Genomic DNA, 25,425 nt, shown 5'->3' with positions numbered 1-25,425 from the left:
TGTAGTCCTGTACAGTGTCATATCACTTTGTTACTGGGGTCTCATTTTCCGTGGGAATTCAACAACAAACATGAAGTTCTTCCACCAATGGCTATGTGGTTCCAAGCTCCCCATAGTGTTAATCTTTGCAGTTGAGCATCTTTGAATTAAATACTAGACTAGATTAGGGCTCACAAATTAGCTAGTTGGAATAACAGGCCATGTTAACTGCTTTGAAGGGTCATATTTTAAAGGCTTAACCCATCCAATTTAAATTTGGGCAAGATAAAATTATCCAAGTAATTCTGCCACCTGGACATGCTTCCTGAAATTAAGTTGTTGAATAAATTTTAGCCCTTCTGCCACCACCACCGTTCTCTGTATTAATGAAACATCACCGGTTGAAGATGCTTATGCATTAGACAAATCTAGATGCGTCAGATGTCTGGCCCTCCACTGCACTCTGTGGTTCCTTACGTTGAACCTTAAATGAATACAGGACAAGGATAGTGAACAGAAAGCAGTAAGTGACCAGGCATCAGATACATGTAGAAGCATGTAGGATGCTGAAGAATATTCAAACCGTGATATTTCATGAATACAGAGAGCAGCAGCATAGGCAGCGATATTTTTTTACTTTATTTGGCGTGTGTGCCGATAACAGGGTCCTTTTAAAGTAAAGTTGCCAGGCTAGTTTAAGAGACTATTCCAGTCTAACAAAATTTCTGTTACAAAAACATTCAGGGTTCTACTGCATATATAGGACCGAATGTAAATTTACAAAACAAGTCAACATTTCAGACCCAGTGGTCTCATTCAGATGCACATTCCTATCAGAATGTCGTTCCTAGATTTTGAATTATTCATTTATAAAAATTGGAAGTCCCAGAGCCCCTTGATGTCAATTATATTAGAAATAGACTTTCCCAGGATGTAAACCATACAAATTAGATTAGGCCGCTTCAAGAGATACACATATCATCTAAAACTACCTTTGTTCCCTAGAAAACACACTATGCATGACATAGTTATACCCTGTTAAAGGTGCTTGAATTCTCTGAGGTTAGCAATAAGCCCTACCCATCAGCCACCCACCCCCTTGCTCAATGACAGTAGTTCAGTGACTGCTGAGAGAACTCTTATTAGTTGGGGGAAGGAGTGCATACAGGATAGTTCAAGGTATGAAAAAAAAAAAAAAAAAAAAGGGGGGAAAAAGGAACAATGTGGTGTTTGCTTTTAGACCTTATTTCTTTAAAGTTTAAAACAACTAGTTCACTCTAGGATATATATATATATATATTTTGTGTGTGTGTGTGTGTGTGTGTGTGTGTGTACACACACATACATACAGATAAGGCCGACACCTGGCCCTTGATAGAACTCAAGGCCAGCTTCATTTCTAATCCCATCTGTAGGAATTCAAGGATTCTATTTCCTGGGATGCCAACCCCTGGATTCACACCAGGAGACATATGCCTTCCAGAATCTATAGTATATGACTCTGGAGGCCGGTTTGCTAGCATTAACCAAAGTAGAAACTACTGAAGTTGACAACCCATGGTCTTTCAGAATGTGAGCCTCAATAGCTTAACCGTTAAATTTAGCATTTGTAAGGTAGGATGGAATACCGGAACTTGCGAGAGAAGGTCTGGCCACAGTGGTAGGGTCCAAGGATCCCCTACCACCATCTTTAGAATCTCAGCAAATCAAAATCTCTGGGCCACAAGAAATCGCCTCCTTTCATTCTTGCTTAATCTTGCGGAGAAGGCACGGAAAAGCCGAACAGGAGGGAACGCATAGATCAGTGAAAACTAATCCCATGGAAAAAAAAACAAGGCATCTGTTCCGAATGCCATCGGATCCCTTGTCCTAAACACATCTTGTCGAGATGGTTGTTGAACCTGGATGCAAACAGATCCATGTCCAGGACTCCCCATTTTTGACATATTAACAGAAAGATGTCGGGGTGAAAGGACCATTCTCCAACAATTGTTGGTGATTCAAGTAGTACGCTTGCCAATTCTCTATCCCTGGAATGAAAAATTAATAAGCAAGAAATGTTGTTTTCTGCCCAAGAAAGAATAGGAGTCACCTCTCTCTGGGCCATACGACTTCATGCCCCCTTGGTGATCGACATAGGCCACTGCTGTGGCATTATAGGATTAGATCCTGACAGGATAATTCCATAGTCTGAGCATCCAGGCCTCTAGGGTCACGTGTACTGCCCGAATCTCTAGAATATTGATGGGCAAGGTCATCTCTGGTTTGGACCATTTCCCTTGGACAGACGCTTCTTTCAGGACTGCTCCCCAGCCCAAAAGGCTGGCATCTGTTACCACCTTCCAGGTAACTGGTAACCAATTGAGGCTCTGACACATTTCGGGGGATAAACGCAATGGGAAGTCCAGAGCTTGGACCTTCTTGTTCCAAGTTGACAGGATACTGTTTTGCAGCAGTCTTGAATGAAACTGTGCATAGGGAATGGCCTTGAAATAAGCCACCATCTTCCCCAATAACTTCATGCAAAGTCGAATAGAAGGATTCTTCTTTGTTTTGACCAATTGAATCAGTTCCTTTATGGAACTGACCCTTTCCTGGGGCAAAAACACCTTCTTCTGAATTGTATCTATGATCAGCCCCAAGTACTGCAATCTCCTTGAAGGTTTTAAGGAGGATTTCTCTAGGTTGAGAATCCAACCTAGGCATTCCAGGTAGCCGACTTTGGTGACCAAACTTTGGTTTAAGTGGGCTACTGACTGATCTATCAAGAGTAGATCGTTTAAGTAGTCTAGTATCGCTAAACCTTGAGCCCTTAGCCTGGCTAAAAGAGGAGCCAGGACCTTTGTAAACACTCGAGGTGCAGTAGCTAGATCGAATAGCAGAGCTGCAAACTGAAAATGAAGATTTTCTACCTTGAAGCGTAGAAAATTCTGGTGAGCAGGGAAAAAAAATCGGCACGTGGAGACAAGCATCCTCGGATGTCGATTGACAACAGAAATTCTCCCCCTTGTAGGATGGTGACTATTGGTCAGATTGAGTCCATGCGAAAAGAACGGATATTCAAAAAACGGTTTAGATCTTGGAGATCTCAACTTGGTCTGACATCCCTGTTTCGATTTGGAACCGTGAAAAGGTTTGAATAAAACCCTAATCCTTGCTCTTCCAAGGGGACCATCGATATCACTCTGAGACAAGAGATGATCCAAAGCAAGAAAGACTTTTCACTGGATCTCTGGGAACACTCGACCTGGGAAAACGAGGAGATGGGAACTCTAGTTTGTAACCTGGAGATATTGAGGAAGCCACCCATCTGTCTTGACATTGTTCCTGCCAGATCCTTGAAAACTGTAGAAGCCTTACCCCCTCTCGAGCGAGCGGGGGTGTCCCTTCATAAGGAGGCTTTAGTATTTTGTTTTCTGGGTTTACTCCCAGGTCCTCTTTTGACCCTGGGACTGACCCAGAGGTTTACCTCTTCACTTGACGGAGAAGGCCATCATCGGTGCCAGGGGCATCAGCCTTGAGGCAGTAAAGAAGCATGTCTAAAAGAATAATGCTTAAACATCTTCTTAACCGGAAAAAGGAGACTTTTCCCATTAGAAATTCTTTGCATATACTTATCCAGATGGTCTCCAAATAACCGTTCCCCATGAAATGGGAAACTGGCCAAGAGTTTTTTGCATGGTGCTTCAGCTGACCAATTTTTCAACCATAGGATTCTATGAACATGTCCCAGCCTTAGCATGAGCCGCGAGGCTTGGAGAATAGAAGCTTTCATAGCGTCTATTGTAAAACACAATGCTTTTGATATCCCAGGCACATCTTGGGCCTGCTGATCAGGATAACCTTGAGTACCTCCATAAACTGGTCCCTGATCGCTGCCAGTGCAGGCTGAACCTGTGAGCGAAATAGTTTTTTTTTTAAAAGGAATTCCAACTTATTATCTGTTGGACCCTTTAGCATATTTATCTGGGTGCTCCCACTCAGAATACATAAGCTTTTTAAAAACCATAAATGGATATGAAAAGCATGAACCCGATTAGGGAGGGTTTAGTGAACCCAAACCAGAAGTGGGCTCATCGACTGACTGCGCTGCTGGCAGTAAAAATGTGGAGCGGACCAATTTAGTGAGAGATTGTACCAAAAACCTTTCCTGTGAACCGGATCTTTCCGTATTAGGTTATTCGGAAGAGGAGACATCAACCGTTTCCTGGTCCCCTGAGAGAAATTAGTCATCTCTCGTCCCTTGTTGCTCAGTATGAGGGACCTAAGCAAATGGACGGGGACCTGTTAAGCTTAGTCCCACTTTGGGATGTGATCAAGCTAAAATGTTGAAGAAAAAAACTCCTTCGTAATATATACAGGGGCTGCAGTGTTAAGAGCAGCTGCAACACTTGCCCCTCTGACCAGCCATATTACTCTCAAGGAGAGAATGCCATCTTTACCGAGATGGTTCTAGACTTCCATGTGACTGTAGAAGTCTTTCTAGAGCCCCTTTTTAGCAAAAAAATTGTGCTTTTTAAAACACTCCTTCCCACGCTGGGCATTGGAGGATGCCAACACTGCGCTAAGCCCTCGCCCCCCTACAGCCCTTCCCATATATATATATATATATATATATATATATATATATATATATATATATATATATATAAGAAAAAGCCCTTTCCCATGCGAGTGCAGGCTCAGATCCTATGGGATCCACAGGGAGGGAAGAAGGAATGGCAAGCGGGGGGGCATCTGGAAGCCGCCGAGCGGTATGCAGTTTTCTTTTTTTTTCAATTTCCCACTTTCCCCGAGAAGAAGGGAAGAAAAAAAATAGCATGGGGGCATCTGGTGGGGAGAGGAATCCCACCCAGACTTACTGGAGGTCTTTCTGCTGGCCAGAGGAAGAGAAACCTGCTGCTTCCGGGACACAACCTGGTCTCTGAGAAGCATGAGATTTAAGTGCTCAATACAGCCCCCAGTGGTGACACAGCGGCATGACAACACTTGCTAAATTTAAAAGGACACATTCATAAGAAAATTAAAAAAATTTCTTAGAAAACTCCACTTACCTTTCCTGCCGCAGAGTTTTCTGTGGTAAACCAACAGACCCAATTGTCACCCTTCACGGTGGGTTTAGTTAAACCTTCAGGAGCTGGGGATCCTCGAGGAAACCCACAATCCTGGACCTGCAATAGCGCCACCGCCCGTAAAAAACGTTATGGCCTTAATACAAAAAAGTACTGGATCCCGGGGTCCAGCCCTCTAAAGAGAAGCGTTACAGGCAATACTTAGTTTCTTTGGATACGAGGCCCGGGTACCATTCAAGAGACACTTTGAATGGAACCGGTTGCATGGCTAGCCCCAGCAAAGATTGCTCCAGTGGAGCTCAGCACAGCACATCTTCACTCTTGACCAACACTTTAGACACTGGTGAAAAAACTGAGGAACTCCCAGCAGGGGAGGGGTTATATAGGGAGTGCACTTTTTGTCTGAGGGTGTGCCAGTGTCCATCACCTGAAGGTGGCCTATAACCCACGTAGTAACTACTATAGCCCTGTGTCCCGTGATGTACGATAAGAAAAGATGATGTCAGATGAACTGGATGAAATCCGTACAACATAGGGTGTGCACCCCAAAGTTCAAACAAGCACGAGGTGCTCTGTGCTCAGCGGCTTCCTGTTCATTCACAAACCGAACCACAGTAAACATTAAGACCCCTTTTAAACTGAGGTGCTTTTCAGGCGCTTTCACGCTAAAAAAAAAAAGTGCCTGAAAAGCTCACGAAAACCTATTTCCATTAAAATCAATTAAGGCTTTCATGCTGGGACAGTGTGCTGGCAGGGCAGTGAAAAAACACCTCTCTCTATTGAAATGAATGGAAAGCTCTTCAAAGGCACCTGAAAATCTCTTCAAAAGTGCTCAGTGTTTTACTGGCAGTTTAGAAGTGCTTCAGTGTGAACTTACTTCTAGGCACCGGAAAATGTGAGCGGTATCTAAACAGCGGTTTTAAACAGGTTTTATTAAACTTTTTGCATGATGAATTTCCTCTGTTTTGGTCCCTCTATGCATGTGCATTTTGTTACAAAGATTCTTCATGGTTTATGCACCCTTTTCAAATAATTTATTTGTATCTGTACAGGGTTTTTTATATAAACACAGACTTCTGTATGAGAAGGACTTACTATCTTGAGCACCGGCACTTTATTCACTAATTTTTTTATTTTTTTTTTACAAAAATATCAAACATGTTGGCGATTAATTTTTAATTTAGCAAGATATATAGTTTTGGATATACACACACTGAATAGATATAGAGGTTAGTGCGCTTTATTACATTTTTATCTATCAAATCAATGTGCATACATGAAGAGAGCACTGCTTCCCTTGATTTATTGTGAATCATTGCGTAGGTGTTAAACATTAGACTTAACCAGACATGTAGCCAGATATAAAAAATGACCCACTTAAAAACAGTAAGGTTAGGTTTCCACTATTGCGGCCCAAAAGTCGGGCGACTTACAGTGCGACTTTGCAATGAGATTTTTGATGCAATGTCATGCGACTGTTGAGAACGATGGGAGAACAAGTTGCACGAAGTCGGAACAAAGTAGTACAAAAACCTTTTTTGGCATTGCTGCGCCTTGAGTCATACCAATTAGAACAGGGACCATTGATATACATAGGATTTTGACTTGTCATGCAACTTCACGTGTCAAGTTGCACAACAACTCGCAGTAGTGGAAACAGAGCCTTGTGTATACAAAATAGCCTAACATTTATTGCTAAATATTGCCTAGTTATATAATAGGCCTTTGATCGGGATAAGAAGGAGCAGAACTATAATTAGACCATATACTACACTGCACATTACAGAGGGATGGCTCAATATTCAATCACAAGATGGTACAGATCATGATCAAGCTGTACATGCTGTCTGACAGGGATATTTAAAATTAGAAAAACACCATTCTTTTACAGGAAAGTCCGCACACTCCTGTTTCAGTTGTAAATTTAGCCATTTGCCTTTACTTTCCCTTTAAACATTACCAGCGATTACATTTTGCAAAGTTCTAATAAATTCATCACTATATGCTTTATTATTTTAAAATGACACACACCCAAAATTGTTGGCACCCCAGAAATGTTTCCATAAAATCAAGTATTTCTCACAGAAAAGTATTGCAGGAACACGTTTTGCTCTACACGTTTATTCCCTTTATGTGTATTGGAACAAAACAAAGGGGGAGGAAAAAAAAGCAAATTGGACATAATGTCACAAAACTAGGTTTTGAACACCACAGGTGTTCAATGGGATTTAGATCTGGACTCGTTGCTGGCAACTTTAGAACTCTCCAGCGCTTTGTTGCCATCCATTTCTGTGTGCTTTTTGATGCATGTTTGGGGTCATTGTCCTGTTGGAAGACCCAAGATCTCAGACGCAAACCCAGCTTTCTGACACTGGGCTCTACAGTGTGACCCAAAACCCTTTGGTAATCCTCAGATTTCATGATGCCTTGCACACATTCAAGGCACCCAGTGCCAGAGGCAGCAAAACCACCCCAAAACATTGAACCTCCACCATATTTCAATGTAGGTACTGTGTCCTTTTCTTTGTAGGCCTCATTCCATTTTCAGTAAACAGTAGAATGATGTGCTTTACCAAAAAGCTCCATCTTGGTCTCATCTGTCCACAAGACATTTTCCCAGAAGGATTTTGGCTTACTCAAGTATATTTAGGCAAACTGTAGTCTTGCTTTTTTGTCTCTGTGTCAGAAGTGGGGTCCTCCTGCGTCTCCCCTGCCATAGCGTTTCATTTCAATTAAATGTCGATGGATAGTTTGCACTAATGCTCCCTGAGCCTGCAGGACAGCTTGAATTTCTTTGGAACTTGTTGGGACTGCTTATCCACCATCCGGACTATCCTGCATTGCAACCTTTCATAAATGTTTCTCTTTCGTCCACATCCAGAGAGAATAGCTACAGTGCCATGGGTTGCAAACTTCTTGACGTTGCGCACTGTGGACGAAGGCAAATCTAGATCTCTGGAGATGGACTTGTAACCTTGAGATTGTTGATATTTTTCCACAATTTTGGTTCTCATTTCCTCAGACAGTTCTTTCTCCTCTCTGTTGTCCATGCTTAGTGTGGCACACACAATGCAAAGACTAAGTGAACTTCTCTCCTTTTTATCTGCTTTCAGGTGTGATTTTTATATTGTCCACACCCGTTACTTGCCCCAGGCGAGTTTAACCACTTCCCGACCAGCGCACGACGATGTACGTCGACAGCATGGCACGGGCAGGCATATTGGCGTACATGTACGTCCAATATTCGTTGCCGCCGTGCCATCGGGAGCGCGCCGCCGGCGGCGCGCTCCCGGGCTGGTCGGGACCCCCGTGAGTCCGGTCGCGGGACCCGCGGACTCGATCGCCGCGGGCATCCCCGCGATCGTCTCACGGAGCGGCCGAATGGAGGAAATGCTGTATAAACAACATTTTCCCATTCTGCCTAGCAACTAGTGACGCTGATCTCTGCTCCATGTGATTGGAGCAGAGATCAGTGTACACTAAATGAAAGCCCAACCCCCCCACAGTTAGTAACACACCCCTAGGAACACTTAACCCCTACACTGCCACCCACTGGTTAACCCTTTCACTGCCAGTGTCATTTACACAGGAATCACTGCATTTATATAGCAGTGATTACTGTATAAATGACAATGGTCCCAAAAATGTGTCAAAAATGTCCGAAGGGGTCCCCGACAATGTCGCAGTCACAATAAAAATCGCAGATCGCCGCCATTACTAGTAAAAAAAATAATAATAAAAAATTATTAATAAAAATGCTATAAAACTATCCCTATTTTGTAAACGCTATAACTTTTGCGCAAACCAATCAATAATCGCTTATTGCGATTTTTTTTACCAAAAATATGTAGAAGAATACGTATCGGCCTAAATTGAGGGAAAAAAATGTTTTTTTATATATTTTTGGGGGATATTTATTATAACAAAAAGTAAAAAATAATGCGTTTTTTTCAAAATCGTCGCTCTATTTTTGTTTATAGCGCAAAAAATAAAAACCGCAGGGGTGATCAAATACCACCAAAAGAAAGCTCTATTTGTGGGAAAAAAAGGACGTCAATTTTGTTTGGGAGCCACGTCGCACGACCGCGCAATTGTCAGTTAAAGCGACGCAGTGCCGAATCGCAAAAAGTGGTCTGGTCTTTGACCAGCAAATTGGTCCGGTCTGAAAGTGGTTAAAGGAGCATCACATGCTTGAAACAATCTTATCCACAAATTTGAAAGGGTGCCAAGAATTCCGACTAGCCCATTTTTGGAATTTTGGGTGACATAATATCCAATTAGCTTTTTTTGTTTTGTTCCAATACACACAAAGGGAATAAACATCTGTATAGCAAAACGTGTTACTGCAATACTTTTCTGTGAGAAATACTTGATTTTCTGGAAAAATTTCTGGGGTGCCAACAATCTCTGCCATGACTGTGTGTAATAATAATCTCATGCGATGCTGTACACAAACAAAATTTACGCGTCCCCCACAAATAGAGCTTTCTTTTGATGGTATTTGATCACCTCTGCAATTTTTATTTTTTGCACTATAAACAAAAAAGAGCGACAATTTTTAGATTTCATGAGCCACTTTGAATGCTTTCATGAGAAAGGCAGCTGCTGGATAAATATAAAAAATATTGGAGGTTATGGCCAATAGCTTCAGCCATAATCCCAGGAAACCACTTGCAAACCGCAACATATATACGTATTGCAGTTGGCAAGTAGTTAAAGTTCTTTTCTTCCATTAAAACAATTCTTCTTTACCAACTCTGTCAGTGCTTTATAGGCATCAGAGTTTGGTCTCCCAAATTTGCAAATATATAAGTGAAACTCGCACCTAGAGTAAAAATATTAAATACAATGTATCCATACAGCAGCTGTTCAAGTGATCGTAGAAAAACAATAGTAAACCAATATTGAACTATACATAATAAGTATCAAAATATATATGTGGAAATGAACGTGTATTAAAGTCCATAAATAGATTAAACTTCTTGTTCAAAGGAAACCGTTATTAGTGTCCCATGGAATGAAATGACTATTAATTGGTTGGAAGTACAATCAACAAAGACCCTCCTTACCTTACAGCAAGAGCTGTCAAAAGCGATGTATGGTCTGAGTAAACCGAGGTACTGGAAATATCTCCCGTCAGTGTCTTGTGGTCCATGGTCCCAGGAAACAGCTCATAGAATACCTCCACTCTCCCACACTACACGAGATCCAGACCTCAGATCTCAACGATCATAGGCTCCACACCTGAATTCCAATAAGCAGCTCTACGCACTATCCCTGCTCCAAACGAACAACCATAGAATGTTCATGAATAGAATAACAGGCTCCACATAGCGTAAAACAGTAGGCTCTTTAATAAAAATTTAAAACAAACGCAGTTCTCAAGCAGGTTATATGGAAATCGACAGCTTGCTACAATCAAAGGTAATCAAAGTCCTCACGAACTCTACAAAAAATAAAATTATTAAAAGCTTGCTGTATACCATATAAAGCTTGATGCAACATACAACACATCAGAAGCTTCTGATGTCATTTGCTATGACAAAACATGTCAAGCTAGGATGCAAGGTGCGTTGGATCAAGCTTTAGATGGTGTACAGCAAGCTTCTATCGATTTTCTTTTAGAGCGTTTGTGAGGGCTATGAATGATTAACTTTGTTTGTAGCAAGCTGTCTATTTCCATTTAACCTGCTTGAGAACTGGAATGTTTTTAAAGTTTTATTAAAGAGCCTACTGTTTTATGCTATGTGGAGCCCGTTATTCTATTTTTGATCATTTTATGGTAGTCCATTTGGAGCACAGATGGTGCAGATAGCTGCTGATTGGAATTCAGGTGTGGAGCCTGTGATCGTTGAGATCTGATTGCAGTCTATCTAGTATAGTGTAGGAGAGTGGAGGTATTCCTCGGAACCGTTTCCTAGAACCACAAGACACAGACGGAAGCCATTTCCAGTACCTCGGGTCACTCAGACCATAGAGTGCTTTTTACTGCTCTTGCTGTAAGGTAATGAGGGTCAACTTCATTCGGAGAGTAGGGACCTTCACTTTATTTATCAGTTGGGAGCACAATATTTTTTTTCATTCCATGGGATACTGAGCACGGATTCATTTGAACAAAAAGTTTAATTATGGACTTTAATGCACATTTCCACATTTATTACTTATGTATAATTCAGTATTGGTTTACTATTGATTTAATATTGTTTACTAATTTTTGTACCAGGCCCGAAATTTGTGAGGCTCCTTGTGCTTCTTCGCTCCCAGGTTTATTACCAGGTGGATGTTCAGGCCTCTTCTGATGCCAGTTTCGAGCAGAAGTTGTTTTGGAGCCCTGTGTCAGTTTGTTTCTGTGTTGCCAATCCATCAGTTGCATTGCTTTTGAACATCCCAATGGTCTAAAACTATGTTCCTGCAGCCTGTAATGCATGATTTAATAAAGAGGATTGTTTACTTACCAGTAAAATCCTTTTTTTTGGAGTACCTCTACCTGTTTTTACAATTCACTCTGTATTGCTTGCCACTAAAGTGAGGCGTGCTGGCAGAGTGTGTGAGTGTATGTATATATATATATATATATATATATATATATATATATATATATATATATATATATATATATATATATATATATATATATATATATATATATATATATATATATATATATATATATATAGTATATGCATAACCTGATCGTCCAAGACCAAATTCCTGTAATGTACTCTACAGCCAATTAAAAATTCCTATTATATGCACGTCTGTAATCAGCATGGTGCGCGCAGTCTGTTGACCAGCCTTTATATGCATTTAGAACCTGTCAACTCCTGTAGTAGCAGCAGAAATACTGGACAGGAACATATGCTAGCATACATTTCTTTTGTCGTGTTCACCATTTATTTAGCCGTGATGCACGTGGCCTAATCACTTACTAAAAAGTTTAAGCATGTACATTACAGAATATTTGAAACGGCTTGTTTTAATGACAAACCTAATCAACATTGTTCAAACTATTATTGCAACCCAACTGGTAACAGTTCAGGCCACAGTTATACATATGCATGCATTTACAAGTGTTTTAATGTACAGTATTATACAGTGCAGGTGTGGCCTTGCGGTGAAATAGAAAGAAAAAAAAAATATCAGATGTTGTCAAACTTTCCAGTTATTGTCCACCCTAAAAAACACCTACTCCTATGTAACGAAGACAAGGATCAAGGTTGGTGGTTGTTGTCCAAAACGAGAGAGAGTATCCTAGGGTGAAAATGCTGTTCCTTAATAGAGAAGTGTTATCACCCTAGGACAGGAAGTAGGTTACTGGCAGGATCAGGTAAAAATGAGAAAAAACCCTGAAAAAGGGGGGAAAAAAATAAAAAAATAAAAAAAATAAAAAAATAAAAAAAAACACTGCCACCACATTGAAGGAATGGAAAGATGATTTGGGGTTTACATATGTTTAGAACTATGATCAAATTCTTAAAAAGTGCAGCCCTGTAATGAAAAACAAAAATGACCTTTTACCTTACCCAGAGTCAGCTGCTGGAGCAGCAGAGATCATATCCAAGGTAGCGGCATCCAGCAGCAGTCTCAAGGCTGTTGCCATCTACAGACAGGAGGCTTTTACAGGTAAATATGTCTAAAACAGGTTAAATGCACATATACCCCTATAGGAAGGATGTTGATAAATTGTCCGGCAACAGGGTAATGGTAAAGAATTAAATCCAACATGCAAGCTTTCGCTTACTTTGATTAAAAGGGAAAAGATGACCTCAGGCTCACAATAAAAATGTTTTTAGGTGATCTCTGAAAACACATCTTCAGAGATGCTCACCTACTAAAAAACTGTACTTTTGCTTTATTAATTTACTCATCCCTAACAGTTATTAACGTTTGTATTACTTGACCCTCCCTTTTAAATTGTATGCTCAAACAAGCAGGGCCTGCTGCTCCCTCTTGTATTGAATTGTATTGTGACTGCACGGTATCATATAATATCAATAAAATTAGAAGTTTAAACCGTTGCGTCAGGGTGTAAAACAAGGTGCTTCCACCTCTGTCATCTGAAAAAAAAAAAAAAAAAAAACAGAAATCAGGAAGCATGACTATTAACCTTTCAATTTGCTTGGGGCAGAGGTTATGAATAGGACAGCATGGAACCAATAGTAAAATAAAACTCAGTTTAATGGTAATTTTGTGTTTGCTCTAACACAAACATTGTATTTGAATAAGTATTGTATGTTAACAGCCTAACCGAAAGCAACACACTGATTATCACCTGGTTAGATTTTGCACTGTTCACATTAATAGTTGACCCAACTAATTTAAACAGGGGTCCCCAACGTCCGGGCCATGGACCAGTACTAAAACAGAGACCTTGGTCCGTGACAGTTCTGTCCAGATTGCGGCGGTGCCACTTTGCAGCCTGTGTGTTCTCTTCCAGCTCTCCCCCCCCCAGCGCAAACGATGATGTCATTCTATAAGCAGGGCGGGGTGGGTGGGGCGCGCGAAAGCTTTTTCATATTAAGCAGATAATCACCCGCTTGTTAAAATAGGCTGGGCAGGTCATCCTGCCCCCCCTGATAGGATGACAGACATCCTAAGGCAACTTGGGAGAGGACAAACAGGCTGAAAAACTGCCTCTGCCCTGATGAAGGTAGGGCTGGGCAGGGGAGGCAGAGATTGAAAAGGGGGCAGTGAAGTAAGAGGGGGGGCACGACTGCAGGGGGCACTGTAATGTAAAGGGATGCTGTGATAGGAAAGGGACTGCACTGTAAAAAGGAGGAATTGTAATGATTACAGTGCAGGCCACTTTACATTAATGTAAAAGAGGATGGCACTGTGATATAAAAGGGGACTGCACTGTAAAGGGGCACTGCGATGTGAAAGGGAACTGAGCACACTGTGGCATTGCTTTAAAGTAGGAATGTGGACACACGATTTAAAGGGAGGGATTGTGACGTAAACAAGGGTTGTGATATTAAGGGGCTGAGGACAGAATGTGAACCCCAACCCCCCCAGTAAAATTGGCTACAATGGTCCCTGGTGCCAAAAAGTTTTGGGATTGCCGATTTAACACATTCGAGGTTTAACCACTTATGGACCACCTGCCATCGTTATACGTCACCTGTTTGAAGAGGGATATTGTTATGTTAGACGCTAGCTGCCATAGCCCCGATATCCTCTTCTTCAGTGGGTAATCCGCTTTCAGATAAAAGTGGTCTCTGTGGCGGATTCACCACGAGATCACTTTTATCATCGGTGGGAGAGGACCCCCGGACTCCTCCCCGCTGATAGCAGCGGAGGTGATAGCGGCTGCTCCCGTCTGTGGTATGGAGCTGAGTGAGGGGAAGATGGGGGGCCCCTCCCCACCTGTCTCCATACCATTGCAGGACAGAAGTGACATCAAAACGCCCATAGCGCTTAGAGACTTTTTTTTCTTCATTTTAGTGTAAATATGAGATCTGAGGTTTTTTGATCCCAGAACTCATATTTAGGAGGTCCTGCTTTTTTTTTTTTTTTTTCAATATTACAAGGGATGTTTACATAATTTTTGTAGTTTTTAAAAGTAGTGTGTAAAAATAAAAAAATACATATTTTTTTTAAACCAGTTCCCTGCCGCCGTATTGTAACATGACGGCCGCAGGAACCGTTCCTCCCTCTGGGTGGGCATCATATGATGTCCTCTGCTTCTCTGAGCACCCGCGATCGCCCAGTAACAGAGGCGGGACATGGATCTGTTTGTGTAAACATATAGATCCACGTCCTCTCAGGGGAGGAACACCGATTGGTCTCCTCCACCCACAGTTAGAATCAGTCCCTAGGACACACATTTAACCCCTTTAGCGACCCCTAGTGTTAACCGCTTCCCTGCCAGTCACATTTATACAGTAAACTGTGCATTTTTTATAGCACCGATCACTTTATAAATGCGAATGGTCCCAAAATAGTGTCAAAAGTGTTCAATCTGTCCGCCGCAATGTCAGTCACAATAAAAATCTCAGATCACCATTAGTAGTTAAAAAAAAATAAAAAAAATAAAAAATCTATCCCTCATTTTGTACAGGCTATAACTTTTGCACAAACCAATCAATATACGCTTACTGGAATTTTTTTTTTTTTTTTACCAAAAATATATAGAATACATATCGGTCTGAACTGAGGAAATTTTTATTTTTTTTAATAGTATATTTATTATAGCAAAAAAGTAAAAAATTATGTGTTTTTTTCAAAATTGTCACTTGTTTATAGCGCAGAAAATAAAAAAAAAATGACAGAGGTGATCAAATACCACCAAAAGAAAGCTCTATTTGTGGGGAACAAAAAAAAACTATCAAAATTTAATCTGGGTACAACGTCGCAATTGTCATTCAAAGTGTGACAGCACTGAAAGCTGAAAATTGCCCTGGACAGGAAGAGGGTGAAAATGCCCTGTATTGAAGTGGTTAAACGCGTTCCATCCCACCAAGCTCGCGTGCACAGGCGAACACATTCGTGAGTAGTGGCTGCATATGAAAATGATGTTCAAACCGTACGTGAGGCATCACTGTGATCGGTAGAGCAAGAGCAATCATTCTAGCCTTAGACCTCCTGTGTAACTCAAAACATGCAACCTGTAGAATTTTTTAAACGTCGCATATGGAGATTAAGGGTAAAAGTTAGCCGCCATTCCACAGGCGGGGGCGCAAATTTGAAGCGTGACATGTTGGGCATCAATTTACTTGGCATAACATCTTTCACAATACATAACTTTACTGTTGTCTTATTTTTTTAATTCAAAATAATATTTTTTTGAAAAAAGTACGCCTGTAAGACCCCTGTGCAAATATGGCGTGACAAAAAGTATTGCAATGACCACCCCATTTTAGTATAATAGAGATATACAGTGCCTTGCGAAAGTATTCGGCCCCCTTGAACTTTAACCTTTTGCCACATTTCAGGCTTCAAACATAAAGATATAAAATTTTAATTTTTTGTGAAGAATCACCAACAAGTGGGACACAATTGTGAAGTGGAACGAAATCTATTGGATATTTTAAACTTTTTTAGCAAATAAAAAACTGAAAAGTGGTGCGTGCAAAATTATTCGGCCCCTTTACTTTCAGTGCAGCAAACTCACTCCAGAAATTCAGCGAGGATCTCTGAATGATCCAATGTTGTCCTAAATGACTGATGGTGATAAATAGAATCCACCTGTGTGGAATCAAGTCTCTGTATAAATGCACCTGCTCTGTGATATTCTCAGGGTTCTGTTGAAAGCGCAGAGAGCATCATGAAGACAAAGGAACACACCAGGCAGGTCCGTAATACTGTTGTGGAGAAGTTTAAAGCCGGATTTGGATACAAAAAGATTTCCCAAGCTTTAAACATCCCAAGGAGCACTGTGCAAGCGATCATTTTGAAATGGGAGTATCAGACCACTGCAAATCTACCAAGATCTGGCTGTCCCTCCAAACTTTCAGCTCAGACAAGAAGACTGATCAGAGATGCAGCCAAGAGGCCCATGATCACTCTGGATGAACTACAGCTGAGGTGGGAGAGTCTGTCCCATAGGACAACAATCAGTCGTACACTGCACAAATCTGGCCTTTATGGAAGAGCGGCAAGAAGAAAGCCATTTCTCAAAGATATCCATAAAAAGTCTCGTCTAAAGTTTGCCACAAGCCACCTGGGAGACACACCAAACATGTGGAAGAAGGTGCTCTGGTCAGATGAAACCAAAATCCAACTTTTTGCCCACAATGCAAACCGATATGTTTGGCGTAAAAGCAACACAGCTCATCACCCTCAACACACCATCCCCACTGTCAAACATGGTGGCGGCAGCATGGTTTGGGCCTGCTTTTCTTCAGCAGGGACAGGGAAGATGGTTAAAATTGAGGGGAAGATGGATGCAGCCAAATACAGGACCATTCTGGATGGAAACCTGTTGGAGTCTGCAAAAGACCTGAAACTGGGACGGAGATTTATCTTCCAACAAGACAATGATCCCAAACATACAGCAAAATCTACAAAGGAATGGTTCACAAATAAACGTATCCAGGTGTTAGAATGGCCAAGTCAAAGTCCAGATCTGAATCCAATCGAGAATCTGTGGAAAGAGCTGAAAACTGCTGTTCACAAACGCTCTCCATCCAACCTCACTGAGCTCGAGCTGTTTTTCAAGGAAGAATGGGCAAGAATTTCAGTCTCTCGATGTGCAAAACTGATAGAGACATACCCCAAGCGACTTGCAGCTGTAATCGCAGCAAAAGGTGGCTCTACAAAGTATTAACGCAAGGGGGCCGAATAATTTTGCACACCCCACTTTTCATTTTTTTTATTAGTTAAAGTTTCAAAAATCCAATAGATTTCGTTCCACTTAACAATTGTGTCCCACTTGTTGGTGATTCTTCACAAAAAATTAAAACTTTAGATCTTTATGTTTGAAGCCTGAAATGTGGCAAAAAGTTGAAAAGTTCAAGGGGGCCAAATACTTTCACAAGGCACTGTATATCTATATGAGAGAGATTATATATTTGGGGGTTCTAAGTAATTTTCTAGCAAAAGAATGATTTTACCCTGTAAGCAAGTCTGAAAAATAAAAAAAATAAGCCCCGTTTTAAAGTGGTTAATATGAGGTTACGATTAAATTACAGACATGGAGGGACCAGGTGTATTTTTTTTTATTACAAGTGCCACTAATTAATTTTGTTCCATACAAACTGGAAACTTTTCTCCTACAATCAGAATGTCTACATAATGCATGTCAGTCTGGCCATACACAGACAGAAAGCGATTCAACACCTCCACCGATTGTACAAGTGCAACATCTTTCATTACAACTATTCATTTTCCAAACCGACATCTACTGGACTTGAACTTCAGGGTGGTCCACCATTAAGCTAACAGAAAAGTTATCTTGCCTCATTAACCACTTGACGACCAGTGACATTGCTAGACTTCAAGTGGTTATATTGGGATGATGCCAATTGCAGGCATTATCCCAGTAATTTTTTTTTTTTTGTTTTCAGCTCTCTTGGATTGCCTTTATCACAACGATCGTGGTATGAGCAAATGCTTTTAAGGGCAGAGGAGGGATCTGAGGTCTACGTAAAGAGTACCTGTCAGTCACCGCCTATAGCTATCACAGGGGATTGCTATCACAGAGGATATTTATATTCTCTGCGATAACAAAAGTGATAAAAAAATTTCAAGCGGCAATGTCAAAATAAATAAAATAAAAAGCAATTTAAAGCGCTCTCAGTGCACAGGCGAACACACGTCAGTCCAGCACACACAATAAAGTGTGTGTGTGTGTGTGTGTGTGTGTGTGTGTGTGTGTGTGTGTGTGTGTGTGTGTGTGTTCTCAGTAATTTTGTAGCAAAAAATACTGAATGTTACCAGAAAGTGCCAGAAAAGACCAGGTCTTCAAGTGGAGAATTTGGGTATGATTTTCCAAACCTAATTTAAAAGGTCCAAAATTAACAATGTGTGTTCCTATAGAACAGACTATTAACAGATGAAAATTAGAAAAATCTCTTAACCACTTCCCGACCGGCACACGGCGATGTATGTCGGCAGAATGGCACGGACAGGCATATGGGCGTACAGGTACGTCCCTTTAAGAATGCCACCGTGCCATCACACGTGCCAGTCGGGACCCCCGTGAGTCCGGTCGCGGGTCCCGAAGAATATCGCCACAGGGATCGTCTCGCGGGGAGGCTGAAAGTTCTGCCTAGCAACAAGTGACACTGATCTCTGCTCCCTGTGATTAGAGCAGAGATCAGTGTTCACCAACACACAGCCCACCCCCCCCCCCCCCACAGTTTGTAACACGCCCCTAGGACACTTAATCCCTACACTGCCACCCCCTGGTTAACCCCTTTACTGCCAGGGTCATTTACACAGGAATCAGTGCATTTGTATAGCACCGATTGCTGTATAAATGACAATGGTCCCAAAAATGTGTCAAAAATGTCCAATGTATCCGCCATAATGTCGCAGTCACAAAAATCTCTGATCGCTGCCATTACTAGTAAAAAAAATTTTTTATAAAAATGCCATAAAACTATCCCCTATTTTGTAAACACTATACATTTTGCGCAAACCAATCACTTATTGCAGATTTTACCAAAAATATGTAGAATACGCGTCGGCCTAAACTGAGGAAAAAATGGTTTAGTTTTTTTTTAATCTATTTTTGGGGGCTATTTATAGCAAAAAGTAAAATATAATGTGTTTTTTTCAAAATTGTTACTTGTTTATAGCGCAGAAAAAAAAAAAACGACAGAGGTGATCAAATACCACCAAAAGAAAGCTCTATTTGTGGGAAAAAAAACAAACACAACAGGACATCAACTTTGTTTAGGAGCCACGTCGCACGACAGTGCAATTGTCAGTTAAAGCGACGCAGTGCTGAATCGTAAAAAGTGGTCTGGTGTTAAGCCAGCAAAATGGTCCGGTCTGAAAGTGGTTAAAAAAATACATAGAAAACCTAACATTGAATTCTTAGAAATGAAAAAACTAGCCATATAGCCAATAATTTCTATTAAAAAAAATAAAAAAATAAAAATGGGAGTGGTCAGTAAAATGAAGAGGGCAAATTTTTTTTTTGATTATACAGTGCTCAGCATAAATGGGTACACCTCTTTTTAAAAAGATTTTAATCAATCTCTCAATGAAGACAAGAACAATTTCCAAATTTTTGACAAAACTGAGTTTTATAAAGCATTTGTTTCTCTCATTACATGAAAGTAAGGTTAAAAATAACTTGGATTACAAAATCCTCAGTTTTACTCAAATTAGTTGATGCAAAAATGAATACACCCCACAACAAAATTTACAAATCTAATATTTTGTATGACCTCCATGGTTTGCAAGGACAGAACCAAGTCTAGGCATGGAATGAACAAGTTGGCGACATATTGCAACAGCTATCTTTTTCATTCAAGAACGACCTTTTAGAGTCTGGATGGAGAGTGATTCTCAACTTGTCTCATTAGAATTACCCGTAGGAGTTCGACTGGGTTCCGATCAGGAGAAATACTTGGCCATTGAATTACATTCACCCTTGTCGAGGTGTTAAAGTGGTTGTAAAGGCACAAAGGTAGCTCTTCTGTGTGAAGCAGCAGCCCTCTCAAATACCTGAACGCCACCTCGATCCAGTGACATCCACCAAAGCCTCACCTCTCTGGGGACTCACTCCTAATTGGCTTTTGGCAGCAGCAGGAGCTATTGGCTCCCACTGCTGTCAATTACAGACAGTGAGCCAATCAGGAGATGGCAGGCGGGGCTGAGCCACAGCTCCGTGTGTGAATGGACACACAGCCCTGGGTCAGGCGTGCATCTGCTTGGGTGCCCCACAGCAAGCTGCTTGCTGTGGGGGCACCCAACAGGAGTTAGGAGCGCTGGTGTGAGACAGAGAAGAGGAGGGTCTGGGCTGCTCTGTGCAAAACCATTGCACAGAGCATGTATGTTAGAAGACTTTCACTGGGGTGTATTCATTTTTACAACATTCGGAATGTGTAGGGGAAAAACTGTGTGCAAATTAGCTAATAGTTTCCAATCAATGGCCGCATTTGTGGGGGTATTTTGTAGTATAGCGTCCTACAGAAAATATGTTGATGCTGAAAGGAAAGTAAAGGTTTTCTGACAAATCTGATGGGGTGTACTCATGCTGAGCACTGTATATGAACTCAACAGCCAAATAAATACCATATCATTTAAATTTGTAAACTCTCCCTAAGGCTGGGTTCACACTGCTGCGGGGGGGAGATCCGGATGTGATTCGCACCGCAAATCACATCTGATCTCTGTAGCGATGCGAGTTCAGCCATACAGATAGTATGGCTGAATTCGCATCGCTCCCGCAGCAAACTCGCACGGGACCCTTTTTTTGGTCCGCAACAGAATCGGATCGCATGGGGGTTCACACCATGCGATCCGATTCCTGTGCGAGTCGGCAGATCGCACTGCGATATGCGGACGGATCTGGGGGTGTCATTAACATATCATTGACACTCCCAGCCGTCCGCATAGGGCAGTGTGAATAATGCGATGCGGGAAAACGCTGCGGATTCGCGGCGTTCCCGCATCACAGCGGTGTGAACCCGGCCTAAATGTGTTTAAACTGTAGAAAAAAAAAAAAACAGTAAAACAAATAAATCCTTATAATTATGAAACACCTTGTGCACAATCACTGTCAATATGGTAAAATTACATTTAAAGCAGAGTTCCGCCCAAAAATGGAACTTCCGCTTCAAGGGAAGGTGACCCCCAAACATACCCCATTTAGCATGTAATTTGTTTTTTGGGCGGCGAAAACCCTCTTTTCAGGGGGTTCCAGCTCCCACTTCCTCCCGGAGCTCCGCGGTGCCCGACCAGTCACAGCGTGGCTTGTGCATGCACAGTGCGTGCCCGGCTGTGAAGACACAGCCGGGAGCCCACAGTGACAATGTCGGTGCCTCAGAGAGCGTGAGACTAGCGGGGCTTCGTTCACCCGCATCGCTGGACACTGGGACAGGTAAGTGTCTGATTATTAAAAGTCAGCAGCTGCAGTATTTGTTGCTGACTTATTTTTATTTTTGGAATTCCGCTTTAAGCAATTGGTACTGTATTCTGCAAATAGAGCAATCGCTGCACATAGAAAAATACATTGCAACCGTTTACCTACAATGAATACAAAAAGTCTACACAAAGACGACTGCTCAGGGAGGCTGCCAAGAGGCCTACAGCAACATTAAAAGGAACTTCATAAAATATCTATCAAGTACTGGTACACGACCAGTACTTGATAGATATTTCTATCAAGTACATGTGACAATCTCCCGTATTTTTCATATGTCTGGGTTATGGGGTAGCGTGGCAAGACGGAAGCCTTTTCTTAAGATAAACATCGAAACCCCGCTAAATTTTGCAAAAATACATCTAGTCTCCCAAAAGCATGTGAGAAAATGTGTTATGGTCTGATTAAACCAAGCTTAAACTTTTTGGCCATAATTCCAAAAGATGTTTGGTGCAAAAACAACACTGATCACCAAAAGAACACCATACCCACAGTGAAGCATCATGCTTTGGGGATGTTTTTCTTCACATGGAACAGGGGGCTTAATCAAGGTAGAGGGAATTATAAACAGTTCCAAACACCAGTCAATGTTGGCACAAAACCTTCAGGTGTCTGCTAGAAAGCTAAACACGAAGAGGAACTTCATCTTTCAGCATGATGACCCAAAGTATACATCCCAAACAAAGGAATGGCTTCACCAGAAGATTAAAGTTTTGGAATGGCCCAGCCAGAGCCCCCACCCAAATCCGATTGAAAAATCTGTGGGGTGATCTGAAGAGGGCTGTGCAGAGGAGATGCCCTCGCAATCTGACAGATTTTGCAGTTTTTTTGCAAAGAAGAGTGGGCAAATATTGCCAAGTCAAAATGCTGATGGACTCATTCCCAAAAAGACTGAGTGCTTTAATAAAATCAAAAGGTGCTTCAACAAAGTATTAGTTTAATGGTGTGCACACTTATGCAATCAAATTAGTTTAGTTTTTTCAAATATTTTATTTAAGCCAGAAAGGCAAGATCCATGGACAATACAGTAAATGACGAAAAAATTGTGATGCAATGGTATATATAACATATGGCTGCGAAATCCAAAATTATACACAGTGATCAATACATCCTCAGCAGATATGGAACTCAAGGTAAAACCTTCCATTAGCCCACAGGGAGCTGGGAGTAATGGAGAACCATATACATTGAGAAACCAGGAAGTGCCTATTTTCCGCTATCAATTGGATATTTGTAGAGAAGAAAAAAAAAAAAAAGGGGGGGGGGGGGTGAAGAGAAAGGAAGATTGTTAAAAGATAGAAAAAGTGAGATATATGGGTAAGAAGAGAGAATGCAGAGAAAGGAGGAGCTGGGGGGGGGGGGGGGGGAGGATCATTGCTGGCTTCACCTTACAGATTGCCAGGAAGTCCTTCTGAAAGGATTACAAAATAGCCATGAAGCAGTCGTTCATTCCTCAAAAAAGAACTTTCCCATCTTCAGATTAGACAAACATATTTCAGAACATTCAGGTTTTGGAGTACCATTCACGTTGATGCCAAGCTGTGAGGCTTAGGTCCTCCATTTTATTTATTGTCTCTACTTTGCAAAGCCATAGACCAACAGTTGGTGGCTGTGGACATTTCCAAGTCAAGGGGATACACAACTTAGCGGCGTCAAGGATATGGCACACAACGTAACATTTGTAAGCTTTAGCTGGGATGGTGGAGACATGGAGGAAGAAGGCCAGGTCATCCGGTACCTCATGATCTGTAAATTTTTGAACAATCCTACGGACCTCTTTCCAATAGTTTGCAAGTTTGGAGCAGGACCAAAAGAGATGAATTTATGATTTTTTGTTTACTTCCCTCCACCTAAAAGATTTCAGTTGGTTGTTAAAACTGCGTTGAACAGTTTATAGATTAAATGATTAATCTGTGTCTCTTTTTTTACATCACACACACCTGACATTTTAAAAAGGGGTGTGTAGAAGTTTTATATTCACTGTATATAGTTTCTAGAGAACCCTAGGTCATTCTCTACATCCAAAAGAGTTTAAGATTTGCTCTCACACACATATTTGCTTACAAAACAGAAAATATTTGTGGTTTTACAAGCAATTGCAAAATTAAAAAAGGAGCTACTCCGGTAATCTTAAACACTACAATCCAACCTTTAAAAGGAGAAGTTCAGCCAAAGCTTGTTTTGCAGTTCCTTTTGCACTCCTGTGATCCTTTTTCAGCAGAGAGCAGGCTGAAGTCTGTTCTCTGCTGATGTCCCCGATTTCAGTCCAGGCACAGTGACAATAAAAAGTCTGGATCTGCCCCTGTACTGACACCCGTCTCAGCCTCCCAGCGAGCCGATGGAAGCCTGAGACGGCCACTCTGCCCTCTCCACAGCCCAGCGAGCTGTGACTGAGTCTACAGCTCTCTGCTCACGGAGCTCTTAAAACCAAGCGATCAGCGGTGTTCTACACTGAGAACCGAGTGATCGAGGCACCGGGGGACAGCTGCAGCATCGGACAAATACATCAATCCTTTACTTAAGTGTCACTTTGAACCAATGAACTAAAAGGGGTAAGTAGGTTGTTTTTCGCCATGTTTTGCTAAAAGACCTTCTAGAATATTGTGGGCTAAAAATCTCTCTTGTTTCTCATTACACATTTCCAACTTTTTTTTTTTTTTTTAAAGAGGCCTGGCAAGTTATTTTGCATGGGTGATAAATTAAGACATGTGCTTTAACACAATACGTTAATCTGTTTTCTGTGCAAAAGCAATATATGCCATTTTAAAGGAAAATGTCCGTATCAGGATTCCCCGACTTATCACAGGTCTGAGAAAAGGGGGAATTTCACAATAGTAAGTGCAACCATTCTACTACTTGAGCAATTATTCTACTGAAAAATCCTCAAAGCCCAAGCTGCTTACATGCAGACTGTGTAAACTTTGCAACGGTTTATTTTTTCCCAAAGCATTTAAGCCACGAAGACTGAAAGTGATTGTTTCTAAAAAGGTAAAAAAACAAAAAAAAAACCCACACACAAATGTGTTATGCTTACCTGCTCTGTGTAAGGGTTTTGCACAGAGTACCCCCGATCAACCTCTTCTGTGGTGTCTCGCCAGCGCTTCTGGCTCCTCCATTGGGTGCCCCCAAACAGAGCCCCTTCCAGGGTCAGGCTGCTGTCTCCGTTGACACAGACAACAGGACTCAGCCCCGCTTCCATGTCATGATCTGATTGACAGAAGTGAGAGCCAAAGACTACTACTGCTATCTACCTAATGAGGATAGAGGCTGTGGCTGGAGCCGCTGGGCTTGTGCATATCACTGGAACGGATGAATAGAATACAGGGTGAAAAACCTTAAATTTACAATCCCTTTAATATTGGGATATCCTTTCACGATCAGTACAGAGAAACGGAGGGTGTAATCACCTCAAACCTAGGGACTTTCACCCCCTTCCTGCCAAAGCCAATTTTCAGCTTTCAGTGCTGTCGCACTTTGAATGGTAATTATTCAGTCATGCAACACTATATCCATATGAAATTGTAATCATTTTTTCACACAGATAGAGCTTTCATTTGGTGGTATTTAAACCACTGGATTTTTTTTATTTGTTATGCTACAAATTTTTCTTTATAAATGTTGACCAAAAATGTATGCGACTAAATTTCTTTAGTTAAAAATAACCCAAATCAGTGTATATTTGGTCTGTGTGAAAGTTAGAGTACACAAGCTATGGTACAAATCACTGATGTACAGATAGCCTCTCTCATTTCTTGAGAACCCAACATGCCAAGACAATACAAATATCCCCCAAATGACCCCCTTTTGGAAAGAGGACAGTCCAAGGTATGTAGT

The 25,425-nt window shown here is 41.4% G+C and overlaps 1 protein-coding gene across 2 annotated transcripts in view; it reads right to left on the bottom strand.

The window, feature by feature from the left end:
- WDR33 (WD repeat domain 33) overlaps positions 1-25,425 on the bottom strand; it is a 195,731-nt gene that overhangs the window by 86,074 nt on the left and 84,232 nt on the right. The gene's annotated exons all lie outside the window — the stretch shown is intronic.

This window comes from Lithobates pipiens, unplaced genomic scaffold (assembly GCF_037356315.1).
Source record: "Lithobates pipiens isolate NorthernLeopardFrog02 unplaced genomic scaffold, aLitPip1_a1.2 Scaffold_18, whole genome shotgun sequence".
Classification (NCBI taxonomy): domain Eukaryota; kingdom Metazoa; phylum Chordata; class Amphibia; order Anura; family Ranidae; genus Lithobates; species Lithobates pipiens.
The sequence above is the reverse complement of the archived record's forward strand: the minus strand, read 5'-3'. Positions and strand labels throughout refer to the sequence as shown.